Raw genomic sequence first — 14,887 nt, forward strand, 5'->3', positions numbered from 1 at the left:
ACCAAGCGTTCCGCCTGCAGTCCGCATCCGCTCACCACGACCTGTTGGAGCGTTGCCACTCCGTTTTTCGTCCGCTGCAGCTCTGGATGTTCCCTCTGCGGTCCGCGCCCACCAGTCCCACTTCTTGGTGTTCCATCTTTGGTCTGGTGCGCCTGGCAGTCCAATAGGGGCTCGTTTTCTATCTCCATGTCTCTGGTTCTTCTGTTTGTGTAGTGTTGCAGCTGGCCCCATTCCTCCTTCAACAATTCCAGAGCCAGATCCCAGGCTCTGCTTAGCTGGTACCCTGTGTCACGGTTCATAAGATCGTCAGCCATTTTTATTTCTATCGATTCTCTTATAACACTCTCCCAAAATCTGGGTGTTTGTGCTAGAATCTTGGTATCCTCATACTTCATGGCATGATCTAGTTCTAGACAGTGTTCAGCTATGGCTGACTTAGTCACCTGTCTTAATCTAGTGTGCCTCTGATGATCTTTGCACCTGATCTCCACAGTTCTTGTCATTTGGCCAATGTAGGACATGCCACATTGACAATGTATGTTGTAAATCCCTGGTTTTCGTAACCCCAGGTTGTCTTTGACATGCCCCAGCATCTTGTTGGTTGGACGGAAAACACACTTGATATTGTGTTTACGGAGGATCCTACTGATTCTGGCAGAAATACAGCCAGCATAGGGCAGATATGCCACCTTCTTTGCTTCATCTTGGTCTTCTTCAGGAATCTGTGGTCTAGTGGCTGGTTGGAGTGCCCTCTCAATTTGTCTGTCCATGTATCCATTCTTGGAGAAAACTGTTTTGACACGTTCTATCTCTGTAGGTAGATTCTCTGACAGGGCACGTGCTCTGTGGACCGAAGTCTTCAGAAACCCATTCTTCTGTGCAGGGTGGTGACAGCTACTGGCCTGCAGATATAAATCAGTGTGTGTTGGTTTTCGGTACACACTGTGGCCAATTGATCCATCTGCTTTCCTCTGGATTAGTACATACAGAAATGGCAGCTGGCCATTCTTCTCCATTTCCATGGTGAACTTGATATTAGGGTGGCATGAGTTAAGATGTTCAAGAAACTCATTGAGCCTGTCCATCCCATGTGGCCAGATCACGAAGGTGTCATCCACATACCTAAAGAAGCATGTGGGTTTAAATGTGGCTGTCTCCATGCCCTCTCCTCAAAACTCTCCATAAACATGTTGGCAACCACATGGGACAGTGGGCTGCCCATAGCTACACCTTCAGTTTGCTCGTAATATTGGTTTCTGTACAGGGAATAAGTGGATGTCAGTGTATGACTGAGCAGGTTCAACAGAGCACCGTCAAATTTCTCTGCAATCAGTTCTAGTGAGTCCTTCAGAGGGACCCTGGTAAACAGCGATACCACATCAAAACTAACCATGATGTCCGAATCTGTGATGTGCAGTTGCTTGAGACATTGCAGGAAATAATCCAAGTTGCGGATGTGGTGAATACATTTCCCCACATACGGAGACAGGAGACCTTTCAAGTACTTGGCTGTTATGTACGTAGGTGCCCCAATATTACTGACAATTGGACGTAGGGGCACGCCCTCCTTGTGTATTTTAGGCAGACCATACAGTGTGGGTGGCACTGGCACTTTTTCCCATAGTTGTCTGATGATCTTATCAGGCATCCCCGTTTCCTTCAAGAGAGCACTAGCCTTCTTGGCCACCTTGTCCGTGGGGTCACACTCCAGAATTCTGTATGCAGGGTCCTCCAGAAGTTGGCGTACTTTCTCATCATAATACACCTGCTGCAAGATGACAGTGGAGTTCCCTTTGTCTGCTGCCAGTACCACAATGCTGTTGTCTTCCCGGAGACAAAGGACATGCGCAAAAACTTACATCAAATTATATAACCCACCACACAGGAACAACGTAAAACTAAAGCTGCTGTTGAGGCATTGTCACCCAACACAAATGTAGGGTGCTGGGAAAGTTAAAAGTACATCACAGAGCGGCTAAAAGTGGACAGTCTAACAAGGGTCTAACAAGAGGTGGAAGACCGTCATTTGTGAGCCACAGCGACACCTAGGTGTGACCTCACGATGCAGGAAGTAACTATGTTTTTAGCCACGCATGGCCAATGAATAGCCGCAGAAGACAACACATTCTCTGCGAGACAACCGCATGGAAGATATCCACACATTCATAGTCTCCTTAATGCCATGCAGTTTGTTATGCACACTGTTATGCCGATCTGTCTCCCAAAGCCGAAAAATCCTACAGCATAAGACAGAATGCAGGTCATTTACGGAGATGCCCATCTCCAGAAGTGGTTTATGCATAGTTTGTTTGGCCAGCCTGTCAGCATGTTCGTTGCCTGGGATTCTGAAGTGTCCACACATATACTGCTGAATGACAGGACCGTTCCAGTGCACAGATGGACTCCTGAATGGGTGCTACCAGTGGATGGCGAGAGTAGCTCTGGTCATTAGCTTGTAGGCTGTTCAAGGAGTCAGTACACAGGAGAAATGACTCGCCAGGGCACGAAATGTGGCCACCAGCTCTGCAGAGAAAACACTGCAGCCATCTGGCAAGGAGTGCTGTTCAATACGTCTTCCATGAACATACACAAAGCCTACGTGACCATCAGCCATCAAGCCATCAGTGTAAACCACTTCATGGCCCCGGTACATGTCAAGAATCGAGAGGAAGTGATAGCATAGAGCCATAGGGTTAACAGAGTCCTTCGGGCCATGCAAAAGGTCCAGGAGAATCTGCCGCCTAGGTGTACACCATGGAGTTGGTAACAGAAAGGATTCTAGTTCAGAGAGAAGAAACCGGACATGAACCGCAATCGTAAGCCTTGATACGGGCCACCGATGCAGGAGATCAACTGCCATGGTTGGGAATAGGAGGCGGTAATTCGGATGCACAGGAGAACTACGAACGTGTGTAACATAACTGGCAAACGGTTGTGCATGCCTAACCTACAATGGAGGGACTCCAGACTCCACCAGGACACTTGTCACCAGACTCGTTCTTAAAGCTCCCATCACTAGGCAAACGCCACAGTGGTGCACTGAGTTGAGTAAACGCAACACTGAAGGCACTGCTGAACCATAAACCTGACTTCCATAGTCAAGGCGGGATTGAGCAAGGGCTCTGCTGAGCTGCAGCAGTGTAGAGTGATCTGTACCCCAGTTGGTGTTGTCCAGACAGCAGAGGGCATTGAGGTGCTGCCAGCACTTCCACTTAAGCTGACGAAGGTGAGATAGCCAAGTAAAATGGGTATCGAAACCAGTCATAAGAATCGATACGTCTGCACTACAGTGAGTGGATCGTCATTAAAGTAAAGTACTGGTTCTCGATGAACGGTGCTAAGCCAACAGAAATGCATGACACACGACTTCGTGGCTGAAAACTGGAAACTAGAGCTAGAGCCCATGACTGCCTTGTGAATGACTCCCTGTAGGCGCCACTCAGCAACACCAGTACTGGTGGAGCAGAATGAAATACAGAGGGGGTGAGACAGATGGCCCTACAGCTGCTGCTAGACCATTAATGGTCACTAAAAATAGTGATACACTCAACACAGAGCCCTGCGGAACGCCATTCTCCTGAATACGGGGGAAACTATGGGAAACACCGACTTGGACATGAAAAATATGGAGAAACAGGACGTTTTCCATAAAAATCAGGAGCAGGCCCTAGACACCCCACTCATACAATGTGGCAAGGATATGATGTTGCCACGTAGTGCTGGATACTATACGTAAGTCAAAAAAGATGGCAACCAGATGTTGGTGTCTGGAAAAAGCTGTTTGGATGGCAGACTCGAGGGGCCCAAGATTATCAGTGGTAGAGCGACCCTGGTAGAAGCCGCCCTGACATGGAGCCAGTAGGCTGCGTGACTCCATGACCCAACTCAAACGTCGACACAACATACGTTCCAGCAGCTTACAAAGGAAGTTGGTGAGGTTGATGGGGCGGTAGCTTTACACGTCAAGCAGGTTTTGACTGGATTTCAGCACCAGAACGATGCTGCTTTCCCGCCATTGTGATGGAAAGACAACATCACTCCAGATCTGGTTGAATATGATGAGGAGATGCCACTTGTAGTCAGACGAGAGATGTTTAATCATCTGACTGTGGATCCGATCCGGCCCAGGAGCTGTGTCAGGCAATGTGCAAGGGCGTTGAGGAGCTCCCTCTTTGTAAATAGGGCATTATACGATTCATTGTGGTGTGTAGTGAACGAGAGGACTTTACCTTTCCATCCCCCGTTTGAGGGTGCGACACAGACGCTCAAGCATAGTGCTCAGCAACCACGTGTGCATCACTAGATAATGCTCTATTGATGTTAATTCCAGGTACACCTTTTAGGTGTCTGGTGCCCAAAAACATGTCTGGTCTTTGTCCAGACTTGGGAAGGTGACGTATGGCACCCAATGGTCGACACGTACCTCTCCCAACATTCCTGTTTTCTTCTTTTTATAAGCTGGCATATGTGGGCACAGAACCACTTACAGGCTATTAGGTGCTCAAGGGAAGGGTGTCGCATATGTCACTGTAGAGCTTTCCGGCGCTCTTTCATTGCCTCAGCAATTTCTGGGAACCACAAAGGGACTATCTTTCACTGGGTGCACCCTAAAGAACATCGGATCGCGTTTTCTGCCTCAGAAACGATCGTTGTAGTGACCTGCTCAACAACATCGATGGCACCACATGGGGAAGATACAGTGGTGACAGCAGAGGAGGTGGTTTCCCAGTCTGCCTTGTTTAAAGCTCATCTGGGTAGGTGTACTTGGGCGTGATGCCAGGGGAGTGACAGGAAGATGGGAAAGTGGTCACTACCACACAGGTTGTCATGTGCTCTCCAGTGGGTAGATGGGAGCAGGCCAGGACTGCAAACCGAGAGATCAATGGCCGAATATGTGCCATGTGCCACACTGAAATGTGTGGTTGCACCTGTAATTAAGAGGCAGAGGTCAAGTTGTGATGGTAAATTTTCGATCTCCCTACCTCGGTCAGTAAGCATGGCGCCACCTCACAAGGGGTTATGCGAGTTAAAGATCTCCCAAAGGTAGGAAAGGTTTAGGGAGTTGATCAATCAGTGCAGCCAATACCTGCACTATCTGGAGGAAGACATACATTGCAGGCAGTTATTACCTGCGTCGTCGTTATCCTGACTGCCACAGCTTCAAGAGGGGTTTCAAGGGGCACAGGTTCACTACATACTGAGTCCAGGACATAGACACCAACTCCACCTGACACACTATTATAGTCACTACGGTTCCTTTAATATCCCTTATAGCTGCGGAGGGCAGGGGTCCGCATTGCCAGGAACCAGGTTTCTTGGAGGGCAATGCAGACAGCAGGTGTAACGCTTAACAGTTACCATAGTTCAGCCAGATGGTGGAAAAAACGGCCGTAATTCCACTGGAGGATTGCGTGATCTGGAGACTGGGAAGGCATGAAACACTCAATGAGGCAGTCTATGCCTCAGGGTCACCTGCTGCCACCAGATGAGTACCTGTGCGACTAACATCCATTGTGTCCAAGGGCCCAGTATGATCTAAGTCGTCAGTGGACGCCAGAATCTCCATGTCATCCTCGGGCACAGAGCTTGTAGGTAGTGGTGGTGTGGGTGCCAGTGAAGTGCCTTTGTTCTGGGCAATCTTTTTCATTTTAGGTTTCTCTCACTGCGCCTTAGGTTTGTGCGGCTGGCAGGCCTTCACTGATTCAGTCTCAGCAACAGAGGAGGACCGTGAAGCCCTATGACCAGCTACCTGTGACTGCTTCAGCCACTGGCAGGTGTCAGCTTTGCCACTGGTAGGAACCTGGGAAGGGAGTGTCCCAAGGGATCCATTCCTGGCGAAATGAGCTGAAGAAGACTTATGCTTCTCCGGCTGAGAAGTGGGGACTGACTTCCCCATTGGTTGGGGAGGGTGGGGTGTTGCTACTGAAGTAGGTTTTGCAGGGGCAACAAGGACGGAAGTGCCCCCCACCATCAAGGGGCAGGTAGAGTCTGTCAGTTCTGGGAGCTGTACGAGGTGGAATGGAAGATTGTAGAACTGTTGTCATAGCGGCGGCGTAGGTTGACGTCATATGCACAGGATGTAGCCTGTCATATTCTCTCTTAGCTTCAGTGTAGGTCAGTCGGTCCAGGGTCTTGTATTCCATTATTTTTCTTTCTTTCTGGAGAATCCTGCAATCTGGTGAACAAGGCGAATGGTGCTCTCCGCATTTGACACAGATGGGAGGCAGGGCACAGGGAGTACTGGGATGTGAAGGATGTCTACTATCCTGACAGGTGACAATGGAACTACAGCGGAAAGACATATGGGCGAACTTCTAGCACTTAAAACACCGCATTGGGGGAGGGATATAAGTCTTTACATCACAGCGATAGACCATCGCCTTGAACTTCTCGGGTAATACGTCACACTCAAAGGCCAAGATGAAGGCACCAGTGGCAATCTGATTATCCCTCGCACCCTGGTGGACGTGCTGGATGAAACAGACACCTCGCCACTCTAAACTGGATCGCAGCTCATCGTCATATTTCACATGGAATTTTGATTGCAATCTAATACCCTGGACCATATTTAAGCTCTTATGGGGTGTGACTGAAACAGAAACATCCACCCAGCTTGTCACAGGCGAGTAGTGCCTGTGACTGGGCAGAGGATGCTGTTTTGGTCGAAACCGACCCTGACCACATTTTGGACAAGCCCTCCACCTCCCCAAACTTGTCCTCTTAATGCTCCACAACAAACTGAGATTTCATTGACAAAAAAATTCCCCATCAACTCTTGTACATAAGAGGTACCGGGGCGAGTATGCTTCACTGCCGTTTGTAGCCTGGCGTTCTTCCCATGGTGTGGCCAGGGGGACGAGGGGGGGGGGGGCAGCGGGGGAATCATTTGGGATCTTATTTCTTAGCATTTGAAGCTAGACCTTCATCGCTTAGAGACTGCTGGTGTTTGACCACCAGCAAGAGATGTACTAAATTTCATGGCATGTCATTCGCCCTGATGCCACCCACTCCGACAAGGGGGCCTCCCCATGGGCGCCACCCAGCCACGGCAAAGGCCACCTGGCAGGATGGCCATTGCCAGGAGTCCTGATGCCCCAGCGGGATGGGCATCTACTCCTCAAACATTCTGGCGCGGGGGTAGGGGGGGGGGGGGGGGGTTAATGGCGCAGGATCAGCAGAGTGATCCCATTGTGATCTGGGGGCTACGACCAACCTGGTACAAGGCGGCCCCACCACAACGGACTGGCTGCCGTGCAGGATATAGGGCAATAACAGGATAAGAAGTCCATTATCGCCGACAGTGCAGAAAGCAATACTGCACAGAGAATGGAGGAAAACACACCCAGGAGGGCGACCTCATCCGACAGCTGGAGAACAAGCGTAAGAGCAGATCCATGCCGGCAAAGGATGCGAGAAGTCCAGCACACGGTGGACACTATGCACCATGTAAGGCGCCATTACCCAACTGGCTCACTCTTCCGGAAAATTTTTAAAAATGGAGGTAAAAAACCTACAGGGGACCATCACATTAAGGATGAAAAGAGTGAGACTCCTGTTAGTCGCCTCTTATGACCCCTGACCCAGGGGGGGGGGGGGGAGGAGGGGAAGTAAAAATATTCCAATATGCTTCACCACTAACCCTACAAGTTTATTTTAATTCATAAAATTTCTGCATCTACTAAACTTATGAGAAACTGGTCTCCAAACTACTTTGAATCTCTCTTTAAATCACCAACACTCAACACTAAATTCTCCTGTCCTATACGCATTCCACAATGGAGCAACCTGTCCAGCAACATAAGAGAACTTGCACATGCCCCATCCCCACACACCCCCCACCCCTTTAAAAAAATAAACTATTGGTTTGTCTTCCAAAATAATAGTAATTCTACATTTATTTCTCACTTAGTGTGTGTACACCACAATCAACAAGAGTTCATAGATGAGTACCAAAGGCATAAAGAAGACACAATTTTAACTCAATTACTATATGTAGGCCATTTTAGAGGGTTTTTTTTTTTTTGTGTGTGTGTGTGTGTGTGTGTGTGTGTGTGTGTGTGTGTGTGTGTGTGTGTGTGTGTGTGTGTGTGTGTGTTCCCTTCTTAGCTTACCCAAAGGGAGTGAAGTACCCGAGAGTCAGGAACGTATTGTGGCCAGTAGCCAGGTAAGTATGTGGATTCAGTTTATTAAGCTACCAAACCCTCTTTTTTCAGCAGTCATGCAAGATATCTGGGTGTTGAGTCTTAGTGATATCAATGACATCACCTACATACTATGCACCTGGATAACATGGCAGACTATAGCGTGAGCTTTGAAGAACATCTATATGAGGAAGGTATTAGATTGTCTGAAGGGGGGGGGGGGGCTGGAAGACCCACAGTCTTACTTACCAATGGGATTCTTTTAATCCATTATTTCTGTGGAAACTTATCTTAGAAGTGCTCTAATCCCTTGCCCAGTTCCAGCACAGTTCCTAGCAAGTTGTGTCTCTCTGTATGTATGTATGTATGTACTCCGTGATGGGTTGATCAAGCTTACGCTGTAGCAAGGTTTGATTGCCCCGAGTTTCCTACCATTGTGCTTCACTCATTTTTGTTAAGTCTGTTTTGATGCTGGCAAGTTCTCCCTGGATGACACACTTTAGAATTCATTACTTACTTGCCTGTGAATTACTTGTTTAACATAACCGATAGCAGCTCAACATATTTGGTACTTTCCACCTGATATGGTTATTTTTCTTAAAATAGGGCAGTGCCTGACACCTACTTTGCTTGGAATTGTATGTTTTAAAATGAGTGGCACCCCCCATAGTTGTTTATTATACAAGGTGACCTTGAATAAAACCAACAAACTGCAGGAACAGAGTGCTGACTGGAAATGGGGAAAAAAAAGCCCCATTCATTTCATGCAGCCATTTTGCCTTAGCTTCCATGCACTTCTGATTATTTCATTCCCAAGTGACTTGTACTTTTGCACTTCTTTCATCAATCAATTGAAGTATTTCTTCTGTTACCTATGGATGCTTAACAGTCACCTTCTATGTACATAAGTTTTTCTTTGCAGGTTCTACAATTGCCCTTTTTAGATATGTTGATTTCTCCTCAACCAAACTGCCTACTGTGATGAAGTAAGCTGGGATAATTTTATTTCCCCTCTTGTTTTGCTATCTCCTTCCTTAATATTTTTTTTCATTTTTGACTAATTACTACACTCCTGGAAATTGAAATAAGAACACCGTGAATTAATTGTCCCAGGAAGGGGAAACTTTATTGACACATTCCTGGGGTCAGATACATCACATGATCACACTGACAGAACCACAGGCACATAGACACAGGCAACAGAGCATGTACAATGTCGGCACTAGTACAGTGTATGTCCACCTTTTGCAGCAATGCAGGCTGCTATTCTCCCATGGAGACAATCGTAGAGATGCTGCATGTAGTCCTGTGGAACGGCTTGCCATGCCATTTCCACCTGGCGCCTCAGTTGGACCAGCGTTCGTACTGGACGTGCAGACCGCGTGAGACGACGCTTCATCCAGTCCCAAACATGCTCAATGGGGGACAGATCGGGAGATCTTGCTGGCCAGGGTAGTTGACTTACACCTTCTAGAGCACGTTGGGTGGCACGGGATACATGCGGACGTGCATTGTCCTGTTGGAACAGCAAGTTCCCTTGCCGGTCTAGGAATGGTAGAACGATGAGTTCAATGATGGTTTGGATGTACCGTGCACTATTCAGTGTCCCCTCGACGATCACCAGAGGTGTATGGCCAGTGTAGGAGATCGCTCCCCGCACCATGATGTCGGGTGTTGGCCCTGTGTGCCTCGGTCGTATGCAGTCTTGATTGTGGCGCTCACCTGCACGGCGCCAAACACGCATACCACCATCATTGGCACCAAGGCAGAAGTGACTCTCATCGCTGAAGACGACACGTCTCCATTCGTCCCTCCATTCAAGCCTGTCGCGACACCACAGGAGGCAGGCTATACGATGTTGGGGCGTGAGCGGAAGACGGCCTAACGGTGTGCGGGACCGTAGCCCAGCTTCATGGAGACGGTTGCGAATGGTCCTCGCCGATACCCCAGGAGCAACAGTGTCCCTAATTTGCTGGGAAGTGGCGGTGCGGTCCCCTACGGCACTGCGTAGGATCCTACGGTCTTGGCGTGCATCCGTGCGTCGCTGCGGTCCGGTCCCAGGTCGACGGGCACGTGCACCTTCCGCCGACCACTGTCGACAACATCGATGTACTGTGGAGACCTCACGCCCCACGTGTTGAGCAATTCGGCGGTACGTCCACCCGGCCTCCCGCATGCCCACTATACGCCCTCGCTCAAAGTCCGTCAACTGCACATACGGTTCACGTCCACGCTGTCGCGGCATGCTACCAGTGTTAAAGACTGCGATGGAGCTCCTTATGCCACGGCAAACTGGCTGACACTGACGGCGGCGGTGCACAAATGCTGCGCAGCTAGCGCCATTCGACGGCCAACACCGCGGTTCCTGGTGTGTCCACTGTGCCGTGCGTGTGATCATTGCTTGTACAGCCCTCTCGCAGTGTCCGGAGCAAGTATGGTGGGTCTGACACACCGGTGTCAATATGTTCTTTTTTCCATTTCCAGGAGTGTATTAACATACCCAAGTATAATCTCCATTTTCATTTTCATAAAACAGAAAGGTTCGCCCTCAGTTTTAATGAATATAACACCAGATCTAATTTTGTGTGTTAGTTCTATGTATGTAATTGATTTTCTAATGTATTTCAATTATACCTAGTTAGTATCTTGTTGTAGGGTGAACTCAGTAATTGTTTCATAACTTAAATTCTATTGATGAATTATAAACAAATACAAATTCTGCCTAATTATGAACATTTGGAGGAACAACTAACAGTATTCTTAAAGGATCTATTTGGATATATTCGTAAACATATTAGCAAAGCCTGCTCTTAATTCCAAAGTAAGTAACAGTTTTATCCGAAGTATCCTTTGTGTACTTATATATGCTAATTTCATTATATAAGCAAATAATTCAGGCTAAATCTTGTAGTGGAAGAAACTGTTAAAGAACCAAATTTTTGATGTATTCAGTTAATTTAATGAGTTAAGTTTTGATTGTAATTTCTGTAAATTTAACTTCCAACAATGGGCAGTTTCAGTGCCTATTATTGTGAGGATATATAAGAGCCCAATTTTTGGTTCCTAGACAGTCAGTCCACGGCCGAGTTTCAGATGAGAAACCTGTGTTGGGTAGAACAACAATGCTTCAACTTAACTGTGAAGTGTTACACAATTAGGCCAAGTGTTAAGACAATGACAGTGTCAGAGTGTGCTCCATACGTACCTTTCTATTCTTCAAGAACTGTGAACTTTGTGGTTAGGCTTTTACTGCTCGTAGATGTTGAACAGTAAACTATTGCAGCAGTATGTGAATGTTCAGCTGCAACCTATTAATGAGGCTTACTGAAAGTTAAACGGTAGTGCACTGGCCATGTAACTGTGTAATGTTGGGGATTATGAACAGTGAAAATAGACGACTGTGAAATGCAACTGTGCATCTGTCTGCTACAGCATTTACAGTAGACAGTAGTTGCACTTCCACCCCATATTTTTTCAGCCAGTACGTCGACACTGAGGACAACAAACAAAAAAGGAAAGCAGGGAACATCGTCACACTATGAACTACTCATTGTTGGAGTACCTATAGCAGTGGTCTTCAAACTGAATATTCATGTGGCTAACAGCTCTCAGCCATATTTTGTAATATAATGCATCAAGCAACTAACAGCCAAACACAAAAACGTCAACTAACTGCAACAGCTTTTTAAAAGAGTATTCTCTTGTCTAATAACATAACAAAAATACTTAGAGAGACAGTAATATTTTAAGATGTGTTTAATTTCAGTTGACCTTCGTGAATCCAGCATGAGCCAAGTAAATTTTGAGGCTTACGTCGGGGGCAGAGTGGTATGTAGTGTGGTCATTGCAGGGTTAACGGATGTGAGAGGAGGAAATATTCCACAGTTCGTCTCCCTATGCTGACAACTCAAGGAGTGTGCACATCTAGCAGCAATCAGCTGCCATGGTATAAATGTCAAACAGAAGTAACATGGATTCGTGAATGCGCAAGAGCTTGTAATCATTTATCATCACGTCTCCTGCTGCAATTATTGTCTCGGAAACATATTAGTTTTTGTAGGTTACCAACTAATAGTAAGATCGGTGGGGGAAGATTGGGCGAAGTGGCCAGGATGGGAGAAGTGGCCATTGCATAGTTTTTGCTCTGCTGGCTTGTGGAGAAGTGAGAAGACTAGTTCTAACACAAATCCGATATAAGATAACTCATTTATAGTAATGCTTTCTTTCTACAAAATTGATGTTTGGCCTATATATGCAATTCCTTATTATTTATTTTAGTTCTTCTGTGGATCAATAGTGCAACAGGGCACCGGGTAAAGTGGCCACATTACTCGTTAGGTAAGGTGTTCACCCTAATGAGAGTTTGCTACTTCCAAAAAAACATCCAGAATACAACAAATAAAACTGACTTCTAATCTGTTTTATCCAGAAAGATATCATCCACCACTCTTGCCCTTTATGACAATTTTGAAGTTATATTATTAAAAATCGTCTCTGTTGTGTTATATTTGGCCTAATATGAAAGCCAATAGTAAATGGTCAGCTGCAATCGCTTGGTATTCCTTCAGACGGTAGAATGTGAAGACCCCTAGACAATCCGAAATGCGAACCTGTGATCCTGTTACAAAGGCACAGGCCACAATACCTGATTAGGTATGGAAAACTGGTCACTAGGTAAATCTTTGAAAAAAAGCATGTAATTTTTCTTTTTCACTTAAAAATATTTGGTGTGATACCTTACAATATGTAGATTCAAAATGTGTTAGTGGTAACCATGATTTGGGAAAAACTGAAGTTCTATTTGAATGGCTACTATAACCCCCTACACCTATGCGGCCCGAGGTTTTGTCCTACAACGTCCAGTTAAGCAAAACAGCTTGATGACCACTGATACATAGCCTCAGAGAACTTCAAGCATATCTCTTCATTCCTTGGTACTTCCATATCCCTTTTCTTTGCACTTCAGCCTACTCTTCATCACTACTAAATTGTGATCTGAGTCTATCTGTCCCTGGGTATGCCTTACAATCCAGAATCTAATTTAGGAGGCTCTGTCTGACCATGATGTAACTTAATTGAAATCTTCCTGTGTCTCCTGGCCTTTTCCAAGTATACATTCTCTTGCAGTTCTCTAAGACAATATTCAGTATTATTATTACAGAAATCAATAGTCTTTCTCGTCTCTCATTCCTAGCACGAAGCCCATATTCTCCTGTAACCCTGTCTTCTACTCCTTCCCCTACACCTGCATTCCAGCCCCCATGACTATTAGATTTTCATTCCCCTTTACATACTGAATTACCCTTTCAATGTCCCCACACATTCTCTCTCTCTCTCTCTCTCTCTCTCTCTCTCTCTCTCTCTCTCTCTCTCTCCATCTTTGGCTTGCTACATTGGCATTTATACTGTTGTTGTTGTTGTTGGTTTGCTGCAGATTTTGATGAGAAAAACCTTGTCACTTCACTGTTCATAGTAACTCACTCTCTGCCCTACCTTCCTATTTGTAGTTTATCTTACTTCCATTGTACCATTTTCTGCTGCTGTTGATATTTCTCTATACTCATCTGACCAGAAATCCTTACTTTCTTCCCATTTCGCTTCACTAAGCCCTAGCTATGGCCAAGTTTGACCCTTAGCATTTCCCTTTTCAGATTTTTTAGATCCCCTACCACATTCAGACTTCTGACATTCTATGCCCTGACTCACAGAACATTATCCTTTCACTGTTTATTCAATCATTTTCTCATGGTCACTTCCCTCTTGTCAGGCCCCTCCCAGAGTTCCATATGGGGGGGAACAAACTGGTATCTTTTGCCAATGGAGGGATCGTCATAGCACTTCTTCAATTATAGGCCACATATCCTATGGATACATGTTGTGTGTGTTTAATGCAGTGGTTTCTACTGCCTTCTTCATCCTTATGCCATTGATCATTGCTGATTTTTCTGCCTTTAGGGGCAGTTTTCCACCCCAAGGACAAGGGAGGGCTTTGAATCTTTGTCCACTCTTCCACCTCCTTTGACAAAGCCGTTGACTGAAGAACAGTGACTTCTTATGCTGGAAGACTTCAGCCATCACTGCTGATGATTTTTATTCAAAATTTAAGTGGTGATGGGTTTCAAACCTGGGACCGAGAACGTTTTAATCACTAATCAAAGACTCTACCCTTAGACCAAGGGTGCACTATGAGATAGTGACAGCTGATTGTAATACAGTGCACAGAATTAGTTTCCATCAGCTGATTCCACACATCGATATGTAACCAGGGCCAGTTTAAGGACCAAGCAATACAAACCACACTTGAGGCTCCAAGCTGAGAGGCACACAGTGTGTAATTTGCATACTGCACTTATCACAATTTGTAGCGAAAACTGACATGGGTGGAATGCATGTGAAAGTTCATCATGTGAAGTGGGTCAGACATTATGGATGGATGGATGCATTAATGCATCCTCTCTTTGTTTTAAATTTTTCTTTCCTTGTTATAATCATTATGAAGAAAAACACACACACACATACACACACACACACACTCACTGTGTGTATGTGTTTTTTACTCTCCCATTCCTTTCCATATTTTCCATCAGATTATTTTCTTTTTCTCTACTATCAATTATTACATTCCTCGTACTTGCAGAAGCAGCACAATCTAATTTAATGTTACATCACACTCGCTCCTGTATTTCTGATATCTTCCAGTGTAATCCTGTGACCCCACAAATAACTTCTCGTGAATATGAATCTCA

Source organism: Schistocerca gregaria, chromosome 8 (assembly GCF_023897955.1).
Source record: "Schistocerca gregaria isolate iqSchGreg1 chromosome 8, iqSchGreg1.2, whole genome shotgun sequence".
Taxonomy (NCBI): domain Eukaryota; kingdom Metazoa; phylum Arthropoda; class Insecta; order Orthoptera; family Acrididae; genus Schistocerca; species Schistocerca gregaria.